General features: G+C 34.4%; 1 long non-coding RNA gene across 1 annotated transcript; it reads left to right on the plus strand.

The window, feature by feature from the left end:
* The first annotated feature begins 10,515 nt into the window (after window positions 1-10,515).
* Window positions 10,516-17,500, plus strand: LOC104887112 (uncharacterized). Its single transcript, XR_007271100.2, has 7 exons — window positions 10,516-11,774; window positions 12,984-13,679; window positions 15,506-16,165; window positions 16,286-16,666; window positions 16,750-16,831; window positions 16,933-17,031; window positions 17,179-17,500. It is a non-coding gene; the product is annotated as an uncharacterized LOC104887112 (long non-coding RNA).
* The last annotated feature ends 2,240 nt before the right edge of the window (window positions 17,501-19,740 follow it).

Below are 19,740 nucleotides of genomic sequence, written 5' to 3' on the forward strand. Positions count from 1 at the left end.
CACCTTTGTACCTCACATGTTTCGCCTCCCATTCTTTCGTCCCTCCTTATTCTCTCAGTTTGAGTAACTGAGTGTTTCCTTTTAAAAACCCATCTCTTTTCCTTATCTTTTAAGTTTAATTGGTTTCAATTATTTTTATTTAGTTTACTTTTAAAGCCAAAACCCATAAACTTCCTAAACTAGCTTACATTAATTAAGTTAGTATGTTTTAGTTTCACTTAATCTTTTATAACTTGAAAATGTTTCTTGACTTTCTAAAATAAAATAAGTAGTCCAATAAAGTTAGTTTTCTGTGTTTAAAATAATTGTTTAAGTTAATGAAAGTTAAGTTGAAATAATTTTGGGAATACTTAAAATGATTTCATAAATGATTTACTTTGATTTATAACTCTCTTAAAATCATTAAGAATTTCTTTAAGCTATTTGGATTATTTAAAACGTTGATTTTTATATACTTATATAAAAAGGAGTTATTTAGGAACTAACTTAGATCTCATTAACATCTATTGTAGACTCCGATTTCGTAGACGAGGAATATCAAGAGTGCTAATCCCTTATGTGAACTTAACTTTTCGGCACGCATCACGAGGTAATCTCCGATGTCCATTTAAACATAGATCCCGTTAGCGTAAAACGAATTGATTACGTGATTATTATGTGCTTATAAAATTTATAAGTATGGACTATAATTATGGATTATCGATTTAATGTGGATTATGAATACGAAGAACAATATGGACAATGATTATGGATTTCGATTATGAATCATGACTCTGGACGATGTACGATGACAAAGATGTTCATTATACCGTTATTAAAATCGGTTAATGTCCCTTAATAATGTTATGATTATTATTATATTATTATGATCATTATTATTATTATTATGATTATGATTATGATTATGATTATTATTATTATGATTAAGATTATGCTTATGATTATTATGATTATTATTGTAATTATTGTTTTATTATTATTATTATTATGGGAATTTATGAAAATTGGTATTAATACAGACTTGTGATATTGAAATAATTATGAATCTGAAGTGATAAATGAACTCAAGTGATGGTTGTGTTTACGAAATGAATTATAGAAATCTCTATGAATGGATTGAGATTATGATGGATTGAATATGTTCACACTGTATTGAACAAAATGACGTAGATTGAAAAAGATGACATAAATTGAACAAGATGACGTAAATGTGTACATGATTTATGTGATGACTTGATTAAAAGATAATCACGTAAAGTAAAATATCGGAGGAAAATGATGAACAGGTTGCCCTGTATGAGTGGTTCAGCGGCCCCTATAGGTTCTCTGGTTACTATGCCGATTATTCTATTACTGTCTTCCTTCTATATTATTGTGATCCAAGTAGAAGGGGTGTGCACACTAGGGACTCTATTATTATGGCCATTATGTTTATCCGTAGGTGGTTACAGGGGATTGACCCCGGCTTACTGGCGTTCTCTTTCCTCTCCTTGAATAACTAGATTATTTGAATTAATGATGTGATTATTCAATGTATATATATGTGTATATGTGCTATGACTTCCAAAACTATTAATCTACTATTTTACAAAGTATTTTCAACTTAAGTATTTTACGGGATGGAGTTGGAATTACTCAGTTTTTCTGATTTTTAGGAACTTGTCTCTCTGAAATATTCAATTAATTAGTAATGTTTAATGAACGATTTACTTAGTTATAATGATTAATGAATTTGAGTTTAGTTTTTTTTTTTAATTTAGCCTTGCATTTATTTCCAAGGAGATAATTGCGGCGGTAGCGCCACCCGTCGAGTCGAACCCTCGTAGTTTTATTTTCCTCCCCCAAAACCTAAGCTTTATCGAATAAAGAAGGGTTCGGGTCAGTGGGGGTGTTACACTATCGAGGAAGCTCCCGTGGGTAACAATGCTATGAAGATGAGATTGTAAGCTATGTGAATATCGATTACCTTATAGGGCATTGATTTTGTTAAGTATTCTAAATATGTTTATATGTAATGTTAGGCGAATGAGCTTCTAAAACAAGGGATCCACGTCGATCAAGTGCCTCGCCATGAGTTATGGATTAGAGATCATTCACTTGTGAAAGATGGAATAGTAACACGACTGTTAAACCCTAGTTTTAATGATGACAAAGGAACAAAAATGCAAACTAAGAACTGGACTAACAAGTTGTTTAAGTGAGTGAATTATAAGGTATCATTGAAAGGAACAAAGAGAATACTAAGTCGAGGAAGAAATCAAGTTTGGATTTTGAAGACTAAGTGAAGATGTTTCTCTATTTGGTACTGGAGCATCATTGGAGCAAGAAGACCAAAGCGAGGCTTTTTAATTCTAGTTCCATTGTAAAGGAACGAGTAAAGATGGTAAGGAACTATGGCAGTTTTGTATGAGAATGATAGTTTGTTCCTTGGTAAGGAACGAACAAATTGACACTGAACTTACAAGTAAAAGGAAATAGAATTAGGTTCAAGCATTACAACGATACATTGATGGCAGTTGAGAAAATTATGCCTATAATGTAGGTAACCGTTTTATTTAAGGAAAAATCTGATTTAATGGAAAATCTTTTTAAGGAAAAGATTTTATTTTTCAAAGATAATAAAAATATTTTTCGGTTTTTACGGAAGTAATTTAAAGATAATATTTTTATTAAAATGATTTAATTTCATATTTAATAATTAATTTATTTTTGATTAAACCAGATTTTCTAGTAATGCTTAAAGTGGTTGCTATAGTTGAGGAGCAGTAACTAAAAACACTCCCACGTCTAACAGTGATCATGGGATCATGGGATGTTTGAGGAACGTGTTCCTTGGGGTAAGAAACATCATGGGATGATGGTTTTTCACAAATACATGTTTTAAATCCCACGTTCTAAATTACTACCACTATAAATATTAATGTCTTATTAAGTTCCAAAGTGTGTCTGACTAAGTGATTTAGTGAGTTTAACTAATTAAAGTGTCAATGCCTTCATTCTCTCATAATAGACATTTGTTCTTTGCTTTCTTACTATAATTCCACTAAGCTTATTCGTTCATTTGTATTTTGGTTTTTGGGGTAAGGGGACTTTGAGTGAAGTTCTGTAAGAGAGAAGCTTTGAGTAAAGCAAGTGAGAGTGAGAAAACTTCGAGTGAAGTTGAGAGGAACTGCTGTTAAGGGAATAGTGGCTCAGGAACTTCAGTTTAGGAACTTAAGGTGTGGCTCGTGACTAGAATTAGGTTGTAACAAAGTTGTTTGGCCTAATTAGTGAAAGAGTTGAGTTTAAAATCCCCTAGTGGTCGAGGTTGTTTCTTCTTGTCGGGCTCAAGATGTTTTTCCTCGTAAAAATCCCTTATGTTCCTTTGCTTGTTTATTTGTTTAAGTTTGAATTTCCGCAAAAAGTTACGTTTATTTCTACACATACAATTCACTCGCCCTCTTGTAGTGTTCCTAGTGAAATAACAATTGGTATCAGAGCAAGAACTCACGAAAGATAGGAAACCCTATTGAGAAAAAGATCCAAGGAACAACGAACAGCACCGAAAAACTTGAGGAAGGTTACTCCACGGAAAAGTCTCCCATGTTCAATGGGAATTTCTACTCCTACTGGAAGAACCGAATGGAGATATTCATCAAGGTTGAAAACTACCAGGTACTGAGAGTGATTGAAGTTGGTGATTTCGAGGTCGCAACTACTAATGACAAAAATGAGGTAATTCTGAAACCCTTCTCTGAATATGACAAAGCTGCATTATGGACTTGGACCCCATGAACAAAATAGGATCATGGGATGCAAACCGCAAAGCAGATATGGGATTTACTAGAAGCAACTCACGAAGGAACTAATGAAGTCAAAAGATCTAAAATTGATTTACTGATGATTCAATATGAACTGTTCTCCATGAAGACCAAGGAAAGCATTCAAGAGATGTTTACTCGTTTTACTAACATTATTAATGAGTTAGCTTCTCTTGGAAAGTTTATTTCATCAGAGGAACAAGTTCGAAAGGTTCTTAGGAGTATTCCTAAGCACGGATAGATGGCTCAGGTCACTACTTTACAAGAAACAAAAGATTTCACTAAGTTCAACTTCGAACAGCTATATGGGTCACTTACGACTCATGAGCTTTACCTTGACACTGAGTATGGTGAAAGCTCCAAATCAAATACCATTGCTCTCAAAGCAGATGATGAAGATGACTCTGAATCAGAAGAAGAGGAAGTAGCTCTCATTGTTCGAAAATTTCGAAAGATTATAGGAACATGAAGAACATGAACTTCAAAGGTAAAACTAAAAAGTTTTCTAACAAAGCTGCTTGTCATAAATGTGGGAGTACAAATCACTTCATCAAGGAATGTCTACTTTGGAAAAATGATAAAACCAGAGATAGGAACAAGGAACGTTTTGCTGAAAGGAACAAAGGATCCAAGGCATCCTTCTCTAAGGCAAACATTCGTAAGGCAATGATAGCTGCTTGGGGAGATTCAGAGACGGAAGAGGAAGAAGAACAACAAACTGAAGAAACAACAAATCTTTGCCTCATGGCAAACATTGATGAAAAAGAAGATGAAGAAAATGTTGAGGTAAGCCAACATGACTTGAGTCAGACTTAGATTGCAAAACTAGGCCTGAAATATATGATCTTCTTTATGATGCAATTCTTGAATGTAGAGATGAACGTGAAAAACGTGAACAAACTGAATAATCTCTTAAAGTCAGCAAAGAACACATAGAATGGCTTAAGAAAATGAGAACAGATGTTGAAACTAGATTCTTTGATTTGTTTGATAAAAACTTAAAAATCAAAGAATATTATGAGAGTGTGAAATGCAAATTATCTAATAAATTTAGAAATTTCGCACTTAAAGGAATTTGTCCCTGTTCTAAGTTCCTTTGATATTAGATCAACTCCTTTGAAAGGATACAGATCTGAGATCGAAAATTTGAATAAAAAAAAATTGTTTTGATGGAACAGATCTGTAATCTTAAAAGGAAACTTTGTGCAAGGAACAGAGGCAAAACGATGGCTGTTCCTAAGTGGATTGAGAACCACAACTAAAAGAAAAAAGGTTTGGTTTTGAAAACTACAAGAAAAGGCAAGACAAGAAATATGTTGACCTACCTAGTGATAAATTTTGTATGTACTGTGGAAAGGTAGGTCATTACATAAATCAATGTCAACTAAAAACTGAAATGATTGGCAAAAATTGAAGATAAGTAACAAGAAATGGGTTGTCAAATCAAGTCCTAGTCAAGAACAGGAACCCACGAAAGAGGGTTCCTACAACTAAAATTAGTTGATTTTTGCAGGTTGGAGTGAGGGGAACAACACATGGTATCTTGATAGTGGTTGTTCCAAGCATATGACAGGAGACAAAACTAAGTTTCTCTCACTCTCAACCTACGAAGGTCGAAGATTGAAATTTGGTGACAATATGAAAGGTAACATAGTTGTCATGGGAAAAGTTGGTAAGTCACCATCACACTCCATTGAAAATGTATTTTTAGTTGAAGGTCTAAAACATAATCTATTGAGTATTTCCTAATTTTGTGATAAGGGAAATGTTCTCGAATTTAATAACGAAAAATGCTTGATCATTAACATTAAACTAAGAAATTTATCTTAGAAGGAACAAGGAAAGGGAACACATATATTGTGGATCTTGATCTTGTTCCTAAAATCAACCTAACGTGTCTTAGTGTAATTGAAGATGATTCACTCCTTTGGCATAAGCGTCTAGGACATGCTAGCTTCTCATTACTTGACAAACTTAGATCAAAAGATCTCGTCTTGGGATTACAATCTATAAAATTTCATATTGATCAAGTTTGTGATGCATGTGCCCGTGGAAAGCATGTTAGATCCTCTTTCAAATCTAAAACTATAGTAAGCACCATAAACCATTAGAAATTCATATGGACTTGTGTGTGACCTATGAGAATTCAAAGTAGAAGTGGAAGAGGTATGTATTAGTTATTGTGGATGATTACTCTAGGTATACATGGGTTATTTTCCTCTCTAGTAAAGATGAGACTTATGATGAGTTCCTTGTCTTTGGTAAAAGAGTTTAACATTTGAGTGGTGACAAAATAATGCATATTAGATCAAATGATGGTAAAGAATTCGAAAATTATAAATTTGATGACTTAAGCAGAGATCATGGCCTGGATCATAATTTTTCTGCCCTAGGACACCACAACAAAATGGGGTTGTGGAAAGGAAAAATAGAACTTTGGAGAAATGTCTAGAACCATGCTAATTGCTAGTGAACTTCCAAGGAACTTTTGGGCTGAAGCTGTTAATACTGCTTGTCACATAATTAATCGTGCCATGATGAGACCTATCATTAACAAAAGTCCTTATGAGCTTTACTTTGGAAAGAAACCCAATATCACTTATTTTAGAAATTTGGTTGCAAATGTTTTTGTTCATAATAAGGGAAAGATAATCTTGGAAAATTTAATGCAATGAGTAATGAAGCAATATTCTTAGGATACTTATCACATAGTAAAGCTTATAGAGTTTACAATAACGAACTATGTGTGTTGAAGAAAGTATTCACATAATCTTTATGAATCTGACAAATACAATCCAAGCATACAGGTTGATGACTATGAGATTGGGTTGGTACGACCAAATGAGAAAAATGCAGATTCAAATGAAGAAGAAGAAATAAAAGAGGAAAGGAACGAAGAAAATGAAAACAATCATAACAATGATGTTCCTGTTCCTCAAGGTGAAGAAGTTGTTCCTATTCCTCAAGTTGAAGGAACTGAGTCTACCATTGCTAACAGAGGAACAACTGATCATAGCTCCTCATCTACTCAAGGAACTCACGAGGAACAACCTGTTCCTACAAGAGAGTTTCAACCAAAACCTTGGAGACAACAAAAGTCACATCCAGTGGAACTCATAATAAGTGACATATCCAAAGGTACGCAAACTAGATCTCAGTTAAGGAATTTTTGTGCATTTCATGCGTTCCTATCAATGATGGAACCACGAAATCATGAAGAAGCCCTAACTGACTCTGATTGGATCACTGCCATGCAAGCTGAATTAAATGAGTTCGAAAGAAACAAGGTATGGTATCTAGTTCCTTCTTCTAAACAACAAAAAGTAATTGGCTTAAAATGGGTGTTTAGAAATAAACTAGATGAGTATGGAACCATTGTCAGGAACAAAGCTAGACTTGTAGTAAAAGGTTATAATCAACAAGAAGGAATGACTATGAAGAAACCTTTGCTCCTGTTGCTAGATTAGAAGCCATTAGAATTCTAATTGCATTTGCTGCTTATATGGGATTTAAATTATATCAAATGGATGTTAAGTGTGCATTTCTAAATGGCTATTTAAATGAAGATGTATATGTTGAACAACCCCCTGGATTTGAAAGCAATAATCTCCCAAACCATGTCTACAAGCTTGACAAGGCTCTTTATGGGTTAAAGCAAGCGCCTAGATCATGGTATGAGAGATTATCTAATTCCTTTTAGAAAACAACTTTAAAAGAGGAAAGGTGGATAAAACCTTGTTCCTAAAATCGAAAGGAACTGACATTTTACTTGTTCAAATATATGTTGATGACATCATATTTGAGCAACAAATGAAACATTATGCAAAGAATTCTCAAATCTCATGAGTAATGAATTTGAAATGAGTATGATGGGTGAGTTAAATTTCTTTCTTGGGTTACAAATTAAGCAAACTGAAAAGGAATAATTGTTCACCAACAAAAATACATAAAGGAACTATTAAAGAAATATGGCCTCGAAACTCAAAATAAATCACACTCCTAAACTTCAACTAGATTAGATGAAGACTCCATAGGAACAAGTGTTGATCAAACAAAATATAGGGGAATGATTGGTTCACTTTTGTATCTAACTGCTAGTCATCCAGACATAACTTTTAGTGTTAGTTTGTGTGCTAGATTTCAAGCTAATCCCAAGGAATCTGATCTAACCGCCGTGAAGAGAATTCGTAGATACCTTAGAGGAACAGATGATCTTGGACTCTACTATCCAAGAAGTGATACATTTAAGTTAAGAGGATATGTTGATGCTGATTATGCTGGAGATCTTGTAAATAGGAAAATCTAGCACCTCAAGTATGGTTCAATTTCTTAGTCATAGTTTAGTTTCTTGGAGCACCAAGAAACAAAACACAGTTGCTTTATGCACTATTGAAGCAGAATATGTAGCTGCTGCTGCATGTTGCTCTCAAATGCTTTGGATAAAAAACAACTTTGTGACTATGAAATAAACTTTAATTGTATTCCTATTTATTGTGATAATACTAGTGCCATTAGTATTTCAAAAGATCCAATGCATCATTCAAGAGTTAAGCATATACATATCAAACATAACTTTATAAAAGAAAATGTGGAAAAAGGTTTGATTAAACTTGAGTTTTGTCAAACTGAAAATCAAATTGCTGATATACTAACTAAGCCTCTACAAAGAGATAGATATGAAAAATTAAGGCTTGAGTTAGGCTTAATAAAACTTAAGTAAATTATTCCTGTTCCAATCCCTCATGTTTGAATTGATTTGACTTACTCTATGTGATATTGAATGATTGTGATTAATTGCCTAAGACCATTGCAAATTGAGATTTTAAAAACATAAACATGGATTCAAAGGAATAAAACCACTCACAAATGTCACATAATACTCCCCTTATTGTTCCTAAGTTAAAGAAACATGCATAATATGAAGAACGTTGAAATTAAGCATAAGTTGTTCCTATAGCACAAGTTCCTTAGAGTTAATTTTCTTTTCAAAAATTAAAAAGTCCATAAAAATAGTAAAAGATCCGAAAATCCCAAAAATATAAGAATCAGATTTGATTAAATCATGATTCTCTTGTATCTATTTTTCTCTTATTTTTTCTTTAATTTTTCCGCGTGTAACGCCTCATCTACTCTTACATGCATTTTTCTCTTTCTTTCATCCCAAAACCGTGTTCCTTAGTCGCTTCATCTTCACCATTACTCATCTTCTTCACACCCCTTCACACACCATAAAAACCCAAATTCACTTCACAAAATGGCAAAAACCTCTCGCAATTCACCTTTTCCAAACACAAAATCTTCTCAACCCTCGAAAATGGAAAACCCTTCTTCTCCATCAAAAACCCTTGAAATCGAACAAATTCAAGAAACTTCCATGGTGGAAGAAGAACAAAAATTGGAATCACCAAGAAGAAGTGTGAGAAGACGAAAATTAATTGGGGAGGATGATGAAGAAGAATCCCCGGAATAAGCTAAGGGGGAAGAAGAAGTTACCCCTGTTCCTTCCAAAGGAACTGTTGCTTCTTCCTCCAAGAAACGCGTAGAAAGAAGTGAATCAAGGTATGTTTTAGGTTTTTGTGTTGATTTAGAGTGGGCAAAAGAGGTAAAATTCAATGATTTGACCGACATCCTAAAGGAACAGGGTATGGAATGCCTGTTTGAAACCGCATTTAACAATGCCTTAGTTCCTTTAGCTATGGATGAATTTTGTGGTAATTTCAACAACACTGATGGAATTTGTACTACTAAAGTAAGTGGGAAGAAAATAAAATTTTCTAAAGAAACCTTGGCAAAAATTTGGGAAGTTCCTTGCAAAGGAACTGATGTGTATTTTAAGAGGAAAGGAACTGTTTCCTTTCCTAATTTTCCCCAAGACAAGATTGTTGAATCTTTTGGGGGAACTGCTGGCCAAAACAAAATCAACCATAACCTTCTCTCTTCTGTCCACAAAATTCTGTTTAACCTGGTTTGGAGAGCACTCATTCTTCGAACTAAAAAGAGGAATTAAGTGGGTCTCTTGGATATGTGTTACATGTTTTGCCTTGACCACCACATCCAAATAAACTTTCCTACTCTCTTTATCTAATATCTCACTCATTGCATTGAAAATAATTATGTTGTTGGCTATGGAGCTTTAATTACTACTCTACTTCATCACTTTAAAGTAAAAATAACCGGATGGCCTACACTGGGAATAAAGCAAGGAAATATTCTCAATGAGAAAACATTGCATGGTTTGGATCTCTTTGTGCAAGAGGGAGTGTTAACTAAAGGGAAAATTGCTCCCAGTTCCTATAGCAAGAGGAAACTGCCTAGGGCCGTAGCAGAGGAACTGGCTGAAGTCATTCTGGAGGAACAAGGTCCTGCCCCCACAGAACCTAAAGAACAGAAACCCAAGAGGCGCAAAACCATAGCTTAAAAGCCTACCCCACATGTTCCCAAAAGAGTTCGGCAGAGCTCTAGATTGAAAATTGCTCAAACTGCCCCTGTTCCTTCCAACAAGGACTCTCCTTTAGTCCTATCTAATGCAGAGGAACAGGAACATAACTCTCCTAAGGCACAAACATCCACCACCCTCACCAAAAATCTCTGTTCCCCAAACTATACTCTCTTCCATCTCTCCCTCATCCTTCTCTATTCCTTCTAGCTTTGAATTGTTAAAAGATGAGATGACTGGCCCCAATCCTTTCTCCACCACCTCTACTAATCTTCCACCACCAGTACCTTTTCTTCCTCCCATTTATACCACCAGTTCTCCATCTATTTCTATTCCAGGAACAGCTGGTCCTTCACAAGAAACCACCCCAGTTCCTCCATCAAAACCACCTACTGCCTCTAGTTCTAAGGGAGAGGAACAAGTTCCTTCAGACGATTGTGGCTGAGTAAATGAGGTATGTCTTCCTGCACAACACATTATTAAGTTTTATAATCACCTCCACTGGACTTTAGATGCCAAAACTGATAAGATGCTGAGTTTAATGAAAGTTCTTAGTGATACGATGATTGACTAACAAAAGAAGATAGAGGCAATGACCCAAGCCATTGAGAGTTTGAAGCAGCAACTTGATGAGTACCATGGAGTGGTGATGAAGAAGTTGGAGGATGTGGTTGAAGAAGAAGTTGTTGAGGAACACCATTCCCCTTCCCTTCCTAGTGCTTAGTTCTTGTTTCTCTTCAAGGAACAAGACTACTTGGCTTTGTTTTTCTTTCTTTTCTTTCTTTGTTTTTTTTGTCCTTTAAGGAACAAGTGCTATAAATACATGACTTTTGCTATTTTTGTCTTCGTTTGTGATTTTTGTGCATAATTTTTTACTTGGAATGGCTAGTATTCTGTGATTGATGTTTGAGCTAGTCTAACCTTTGCATATCCTAACTTAACCATTTTTATGGTGCTTGTTCATGGTCTCAAGGTCTTGATCACTATTCATGAAATCACACAGAGTTTGATCTTTTTGACGATGACAAAGGGGGAAAAAGATTCCGGAACAAACTAATAACTAAAATAAAAATTAAAAAATTTACGTAGCAGTAAAGGTAAATGAAAAAATCAAAATTAAGTTTCTTAATTTAAAAGGTAAATGAAAAATCAAAATTAAGATACTTAATCCTGTTTTTTCATTCATTTCCTGTTTTATTATTTTTTCTTTTTCATTCGCTTATGTTATTTGTTATTTCCTTAGTTTGTACCTTTGTTGTCATCATCAAAAGGGGGAAATTGTTGAACCATAGTTTTGATGATGATAAAGGAACAAAGATGCAAACTAAGTACTGGACTAACAAGTTGTTTAAGTGAGTGAATTTCAAGGTATCATTGAAAGGAATAAAGAGAATACTAAGTCGAGGAAGAAATCAAGTTTGGATTTTGAAGACTAAGTGAAGATATTTCTCTATTTGGTACTGGAGCAACATTGGAGCAAGAAGACTAAAGCGTGGCTTTTTAATTCTAATTCCATTGTAAAGGAACGAGTAAAGATGGTAAGGAACTGTGGCAGTTTTGTATGAGAATGATAGTTTGTTCCTTGGTAATGAACGGACGAATTGACAGTAAACTCATTAGTTAAAGGAAATAACAATTAAAAGGAACTAGAATTAGGTTGAAGCATTACAACGGTACATTGATGGCAGTTGAGAAAATTATGCCTAGAATGTAGGTAACCGTTTTATTTAAGGAAAAATCTGATTTTATGGAAAATCTTTTTAAGGAAAAGATTTTATTTTTCCAAAGACAACAAAAATATTTTTTGGTTTTTACGTAAGTAATTTAAAGATAATATTTTTATTAAAATGATTTAATTTCATATTTAATAATTAATTTATTTTTGATTAAACCAGATTTTCTAGTAATGCTTAAAGTGGTTGCTATAATTGAGGAGCAGTAACTAAAAACACTCCCACGTCTAACAGTGATCATGGGATCATGAGATGTTTGAGGAACGTGTTCCTTGGGGTAAGAAACATCATGGGATAATGGTTTTTCACAAATACATGTTTTAAATCCCACGTTCTAAATTACTACCACTATAAATATTAATGTCTGATTAAGTTCAAAAGTGTGTCTGACTAAGTGATTTAGTGAGTTTAACTAATTAAAGTGTCAGTGCCTTCATTCTCTCATAATAGACATTTGTTCTTTGCTTTCTTACTATAATTCCACTAAGCTTATTCGTTTATTTGTATTTTGGTTTTTGGGGTAAGGGGACTTGAGTGAAGTTCTGTAAGAGAGAAGCTTTAAGTAAAGCACGTGAGAGTGAGAAAACTTCGAGTGAAGTTGAGAGGAACGGTTGTTAAGGGAATAGTGGCTCAGGAACTTGAGTTTAGGAACTCAAGGTGTGGCTCGTGACTAGAATTAGGTTGTAACAAAGTTGTTTGGCCTAATTAGTGAAAGAGTTGAGTTTAAAATCCCTAGTGGTCGAGGTTGTTTCTTCTTGTCGGGCTCAAGAAGTTTTTCCTCTTAAAAATCCCTTGTGTTCCTTTAGCTTTTTTATTTGTTTAAGTTTGAATTTTCGCAAAAAGTTACGTTTATTTCTACACATACAATTCACCCCCCCCTCTTGTAGTGTTCCTAGTGAAATAGCAACGACCAATGTAGTCGTAAAATAGATCTCCTTTTGAAATTTTTTAAAAATCTAAAATCTTTGTCCTATTTACTCTAACTTGCTTTTGTTTCTTCACTATTATCTTAAGAATGCATTGAAGGCGCAATCGGGAAAAAGTGAAGTTGTCATAGAGGGTGGTCGAGATAATATTTTGGCTAGAGCACTCAAGAATCCCGAGCATGGTGGATATGTTAGGGGTGTTGGATCAGGCATCACAAACACAAAGTACTTTGGATTTTCTAGAGCAACACCACCCAGCCAGATGCGAGCCGAAATAACTAACCTTAGGTCAGAGATGAGACGTATGAAAGACAACCAACAATTTATGATGTCTTTTATGATGTCATGCTTAACGCAAGAGCAAATGAAACAATTTATGGCCGGTGCAAGTCTAATGGGGACTTTTGGTGGCCAAGGTGGTGGGCAGTTTAGTGGTTTCGGTGGTCATAGAGATGGCCAAGTATATGAAGGGAAACAACAAAGCAGCTTAACTGGACAAGGGCAAAAAGATGGCTTCTTCATTCAATTACTAACTAGAGGTGATGGGTTTTCTATATTGTCTAAAGGTATGTTAAGCCCTTTGAAATCTCAACCTCAAAACCAAGAGCGATAGCCCGAGCCCAAGCGCTGTATTGTTCGTTGGCCTGAGGATGCTGTGACTCAACAAGTGACTCAACAAGAACCTGAGATTCACTATCAGCTTCCTTATCCTTCCCCCACGAGTATTCATTTGCGCAAAATGGACTACGACACTAAACCTGTTAGTGAACATAAATTGCCTCAGGTATGAAGACTCTATAGCTCCTCCATATCTCTCTTATTACCTCTGTTCTATCCAATATGAGTATCGACTATAAGACATGGTGGACATCATTTTAACATATCTAATTTCTCTTTGTTCACCATCGCACGTGTCTCTAAATAGCCTCTCTTCAAATTAGAATTGCGGCAACTGTTCTATCCAATATGGTAATGTTTATGATGTTCCTGTGAACAACTAAATTGCAGTTTATCTGAGTTTCTCTGTTTGCTAATTGACAAGAAGGATGACAGTCTTTAACATAGTCTACTCTAGGAAGTATGGACATGTGGATATGAATTAGTGAGGCTAGTTCATCTCATCCTCTTATGGTTTACATTGCCTTTTTGCCTTTCTTAAAAAGGTTTATCGAAGTTTTGCTTCAGTTGTCAAAGAGAAATTACAAATGCTGTTGTTTTGCTACCTAATTCATTCTTGTATTATTTGGGTCTGAATTAAGCAATAAACATCACTGTTTATTAAACACAAAACTGGAAATTACCTTTTGTCTCCATTTTCTTGTTTGTAGTTTCAAAAAAGTTGAAATAATATAATAACTTTTGGAGATGCTGCGAAATCATAGAATGTAAACATGTTAGGATAGATTTAGGATTTATCTATCTAGAAGTGTTTACCTGTAATATCTTTAGGATATATTATTATCTTTGAGAATATTATCTTTTACAACCTCACCCATATTAGGCCTATTAGCTCTGTCGTCTTGCACATTTGAATGCCAAATCCACAAACTTCTCTAAACCAAATAACATAGTTGTGTTTCTTAGAAGTAGTAGAACTTGCACATTTCTTAGCTTATTTTTTTGGGAGGGTAAATAAAGAAAAAAGGGTAGGGGAGGGGTGTTAGCCTATTAGGAAGATTGGTTTGTGCTAACTTTAAGGTCTTAAATGTGTTTGTTTTAAGATTTTTCTAGGTTGTACAGTTTTTGCATTTACTTCTTGGTGTTGTTTTTGTTGTTTAGTCATTATGTGGTTTTGGGATTTAAGCTTTTAAATTTAACCAGATGAATCTCGAACAACAGAACAATTATCTTATTTGACCTGCAGAGTAAATATTGTCTTCAATCTGCAACACGCTCTTCACTTTTTATATATTATTATTTTTGGAAGATGGCATTATTTACCAATATTTTTGCTGGTTTTAGATAATATATAACTTGTAAATATATGATTTGAAAGCACACTTTTTGGCAATGTGAGCTGAATTCACCTATAGCCCAACTCCTCTTAATGTCAGTGTTGGCTCTATGCTGTCTCCAGAGTTGATATTTCATTTAATATTTCTGTAATGAGATTAGTTCCTATTGCTTGTCTATCTCCTATTGACGAAGTCAAACGGCCTCTTTAAACTTTTTGCATGTCTTATTTATCATTGTGAAGTAGCAAACTCACAAACTGATGTCATGTATCAAATCAGAGGTCAATAGGAAATAGGCCCTTTCTTATGGCAGAGGCAAAACTATATACCCCCTCTCCCTTCCCTACTTGGAACAACACCATTAAAAAAACATGGTTGCACTGTTGCTGCAATAATGGCCTAAAAGTCGCAGAAGTGGGCATCTAAGAGAACTTATTAACAAGTCATTAGGGAATGTGAAATGATATTATATCCCTGTGTAGGTTAACAGAGGAAGTTATGGGAATATGGTTGATTTTAAACTGTGAAATGGGTTTTCCATTAGGGACTTTTATTTGGGAAGATCTAAAGGCGTTGGCTTATGCTATTATAGATACTACTGGTTGATACACATTCCTCTCCTATACACCTTATATATTCGTTTCTTGTCTATAAGAATCCGACCAGGGTATTCATGATTGTTGCTTGGCGATTGAGAATGAGTTTGAGATTCTAATTGTTGCAATCGGACAAGTGCACATACTGGGGTCAACAGAAGTGACTTTGAATCACTTCACATCTCTATCACACGATTATCGGTGAGTCTCTATTACCAAAGATATTGTGCCAACTGCACCATTGCCATGTCCTAATGAGGAGTGTAGTGTAGCGTGCCAAGCAATGTGTACCTTTGTTTCTTAGCATGCTCGCTTAATTTTTCCAAAGACAAAGGTACAATCCTATCGAGGTTATGCAAGTACAAATGCCTTAATTACAAATGTAGCTTTTGCAACTCAATTAATCATATTTTTTTGTTTGCTTGTAAGTATAAAAAGCATGCAGTAAATGTCGTTGTCTCACAATCACCAGCTTCACAAACATCAACTACTCAAAAGTGTGACATTACTGATAAGGATCATGCCAAGCTGACCACTGATTTGTTGAAGACTTTGAAGAAAGAAGTTATGCTGATGAAAAGGGCGCATGGAAACATCATATTATCGATCCCGGATAGCGTGTTTTACAATGAGCAAGAGGTAAGGCTTGATTATGAAGACATGCTGCATTGGTGCTTCCAGAGAGAGATGGGATCAGCTCACATGTCGATTCACATGAAGTATGTTTTTTTTTCGAGGGACATGAAGTATGTATTTAGTTAACTTTTAATTGTGATTTTTTTCTAAAAAATTGACAATTTTAATAAGTGTTTCTGTGGGCTTAATTTTTTTTATGCTAGGCACTTAAGTGAATCATGTCAGAAAGATGGCATATCCGGGGTGTATGGATTTTGTGATCCTAATTATCTAGCTCCATGGACTTGAACTGTAGAAGAAGATCGATATGACTATTTATGTCGTGTTTTCGGGTGCAATGGAGGCAAGAACCTTAACCAACTATTTTTTGCACCTTTTCATGAAAAGTAAGTGTGTATGCGTAATATATTGAAATTTGATATAAATTAGCGTATATGAGTATTTTTTTTTTGCCTTTGCTAATAACTTGCATATAGACGACATTGGATGCTAGCTTCCATAAGCCCTTAGAACGGAATAGTTTTTTGGCTTGATCATAGTGGAGCAGACTATATCCATGAATTTGCTGAACGGATCATCAATGAGTATGTAACCTAATCATAGTCTATTAATATTTATAGTTATCTTATTATCAATGTATTCATCTAATTAGGTGAAAATTTCTTAGAGGTATTGTTTAGTTCAGCATGGTTCATCGAAAGGACGTAAAGAAATTGAAAAAGAATCCTGTAAGGTGGAACAAGATACAGGTTTGTGTAATAATATATCTAAAAATATACTATATGTAATGACACATTTGAATTAAAATAGTTATGTCAGTTGTTGATTTATCTGAACTTTTTCATGACAGTGTCCTCGTCAAGCTCTAGGTTATAAGGATTGTGGCTATTATGTTTGTCGTTACATGATTGAAACTATTGCAAGTAGACGACAATTAATTCGTGATAAGGTAACTTCGTCACTATTAACATCTAATAATTTTTTGGGATTGAAAATATTTATGAGGAATTAACGAGAAGAATGTTACTGTTGCTCATACTAATAAAATACATATTTATACTAATTCTAATTATAATTATCTGAAATTATTTTGTAGTACTTTCTAGGGATTTCTAGCACTTATTCCCAAGAGATGATTGACGAGCTAAGAGATATGTGGGTGAATTATTTAAACAATCAAACACAAGACAATGGAGATTGAAGACGACGGTCAAGTTTGAATTGTACATATTATTTGATTATTTTAGAATTTTAGTTTTAGTATCTATCATTAGATTATAGAAACTTTATTTTAAGATATTATTGGAAGAAATTGATGCTTTGAATAAAATTGGTTTTGTATATAAATTAAATGTAGCAAATATTTTTTTGACATGATGAATAAAGCAAGCAAGAATTTATATTTAATAATATTATTGTGGCTATTTATAAATTGTTCTACAAACATGTCAAAAAAAATTAAATAAATTGTTTTATTAGAAAAAAGAAGCGTATATACAAGGAGCCGAACATTCAGGATAATGTATGTATATTGTAACATTTTACTTAAAATAACGTATAATAAACCTAAGAAACCGGTTGTGGTCAATAAATAATTTCAAAGGGTAAGGTAAGGAGACTGGTTTTTTATGTTAAATGGTCTTCTAACCTCTTTACATATTATATATACACTTATCTAAGAGACTGGTTTTACCTGCCAACTAGTCTCCTAAATAAACAAAGAAACCAGGCATTATAACCGGTCTCTTAACCTAGGACACCTGTGAGATGGAGATGTGTTATAGTCCAGTTTCCTAGGCCATTTTCAACCGGTTTCCTAGGCCTTTTTTTTGTAGTAGTGCAAATTCATTGACTTGAGTTTTGGACCCCATTGTCCCTCCTTATACTAAATGCTCAACTTAACCTCATATCATATGCTTTTAGATCATTACCAGCCATTATTTTGCGCATTCCCAAATGTATTAAGTGGAGTATGTTCTTCCCATTACAATCTATTCCCATTAATCATCATAACAACCCTATGGGGATTGGAAAATCAAAACATTAGGTCCATTAAGCCAAATACATTATAAAACCCCCATTGACTTGACTTGTGGACCCTCATCGTCCCTCTTGTACTAAAAAGTAAAATTAACCCAATATAATATGCTTTTAGATAATTATCAAACATGATTTGGGGCATGACCAACCCTAGTAAGTGGAGGATGTTCTGACAATCACAATCCATTACTTATCAACACAATCCTATAGAGATTCGACAATCATGCAACTAGGTTCATGTGGCTGAGTCCCTCATAACCCCCCCCCCACTAATTGACTTGAGTTTTAAGCCCCCCCATTATTCCTCCTTGAACTAAAAAGCCCAAATTAACCCAATATCACAAGCTTTCAAAAAATTCTAAGTGGAGGATATTCTCTCAATCACAATCCATTCCTATTACTCATTAAAGCAATCATATGTGAATGGAACAATTATGCCACTAGGTCCATTAGTCCCAATACATCACCAAACCCCATTGACTTGAGTTTTAAGCCCTCATTGTCTCTCCTTGTACTAAAAAAACCCAAATTAACACCATATCATATGCTTTTAGGTAATTACCAAACATGATTTCGGGCATGACCAAATCTACTAAGTGGAGTATGTTCTCTCAATCACAATCCATTCCCAATACTCATCAAAGCAATCCTCTGGAGATTTGACAATCATGACACTGTGTCTATTAGACCCAATACCTCATCTAACCCCATTAACTTTTGTTTTGTCCCTCCTTGTACTAAAAATACAAATTAACCACTGTTTTTAAGTAAATATCAATATGGTTTTGGGCATGACATGTTATTATGCCCTTCTCTGTGTGGATCTCTATGTTATGTTTTTGATAAATAAGTTCGTACTACGACCATAGATATGAATGTGATGATGAAATGTTATTATTGATTATAAATACGCAATTGTTTTGCTGGCTTAGTTTATTAACTGAGAATAGAAAGTGGGCAAGGTATGGTGGAGGATGGTTACTGATCTTTTGACCTGATATGGTCGGCTACGCTCCATAACGAACCTTGGAGGCAGTATTGCTGGGCTCTATAACAAATCTCGGAGGCAGCTGAAGCATATGCATCTAACCTGATCTCGAAATTAATCATAAGTTTGTTTAATTTCTGGGCTTGGTTAATATTGAGGATTATTAAGATCTTTAAGGGCTTAATTTGCTCTAATCTAGGTGGTAATAAGCAAAAACAAGCACGATTTTTCCTAAAACACTCCTTAAGCACCTTAATTAGGCTAATTTTTTCTTAATCTCTCTTTAAGCAAGGTTAATTAATACTAATGATATCTTAATCATCGTTAAGTATTGTTAATCAAGTTTAATTGGTGATTAATTAGCGTAATGATGGTAATTAGTTAAGTTAATCTTGATTAAGGCTAAGCTGTTTTTGTTCTTTCATCAACCGATTTTTGTAAGGCTTTAAGGAAAGCTTATTTATGAAAATCCAAGGCCACCTCATGCTGAAATGTGACGTCATGGATGACTAGCAAGGCCATATGATCTTCATATGGGCTTACAAGTTATAGCAAATAAGAAAGGATAGCTTGAAGGTGAAGGATGCTGAACCGCAACCCTAAGGCGCTGGAACTGCTGCTACTTGTTCC

The sequence above is a fragment of the Beta vulgaris genome, chromosome 2, assembly GCF_026745355.1.
Source record: "Beta vulgaris subsp. vulgaris cultivar EL10 chromosome 2, EL10.2, whole genome shotgun sequence".
Lineage (NCBI taxonomy): Eukaryota > Viridiplantae > Streptophyta > Magnoliopsida > Caryophyllales > Amaranthaceae > Beta > Beta vulgaris.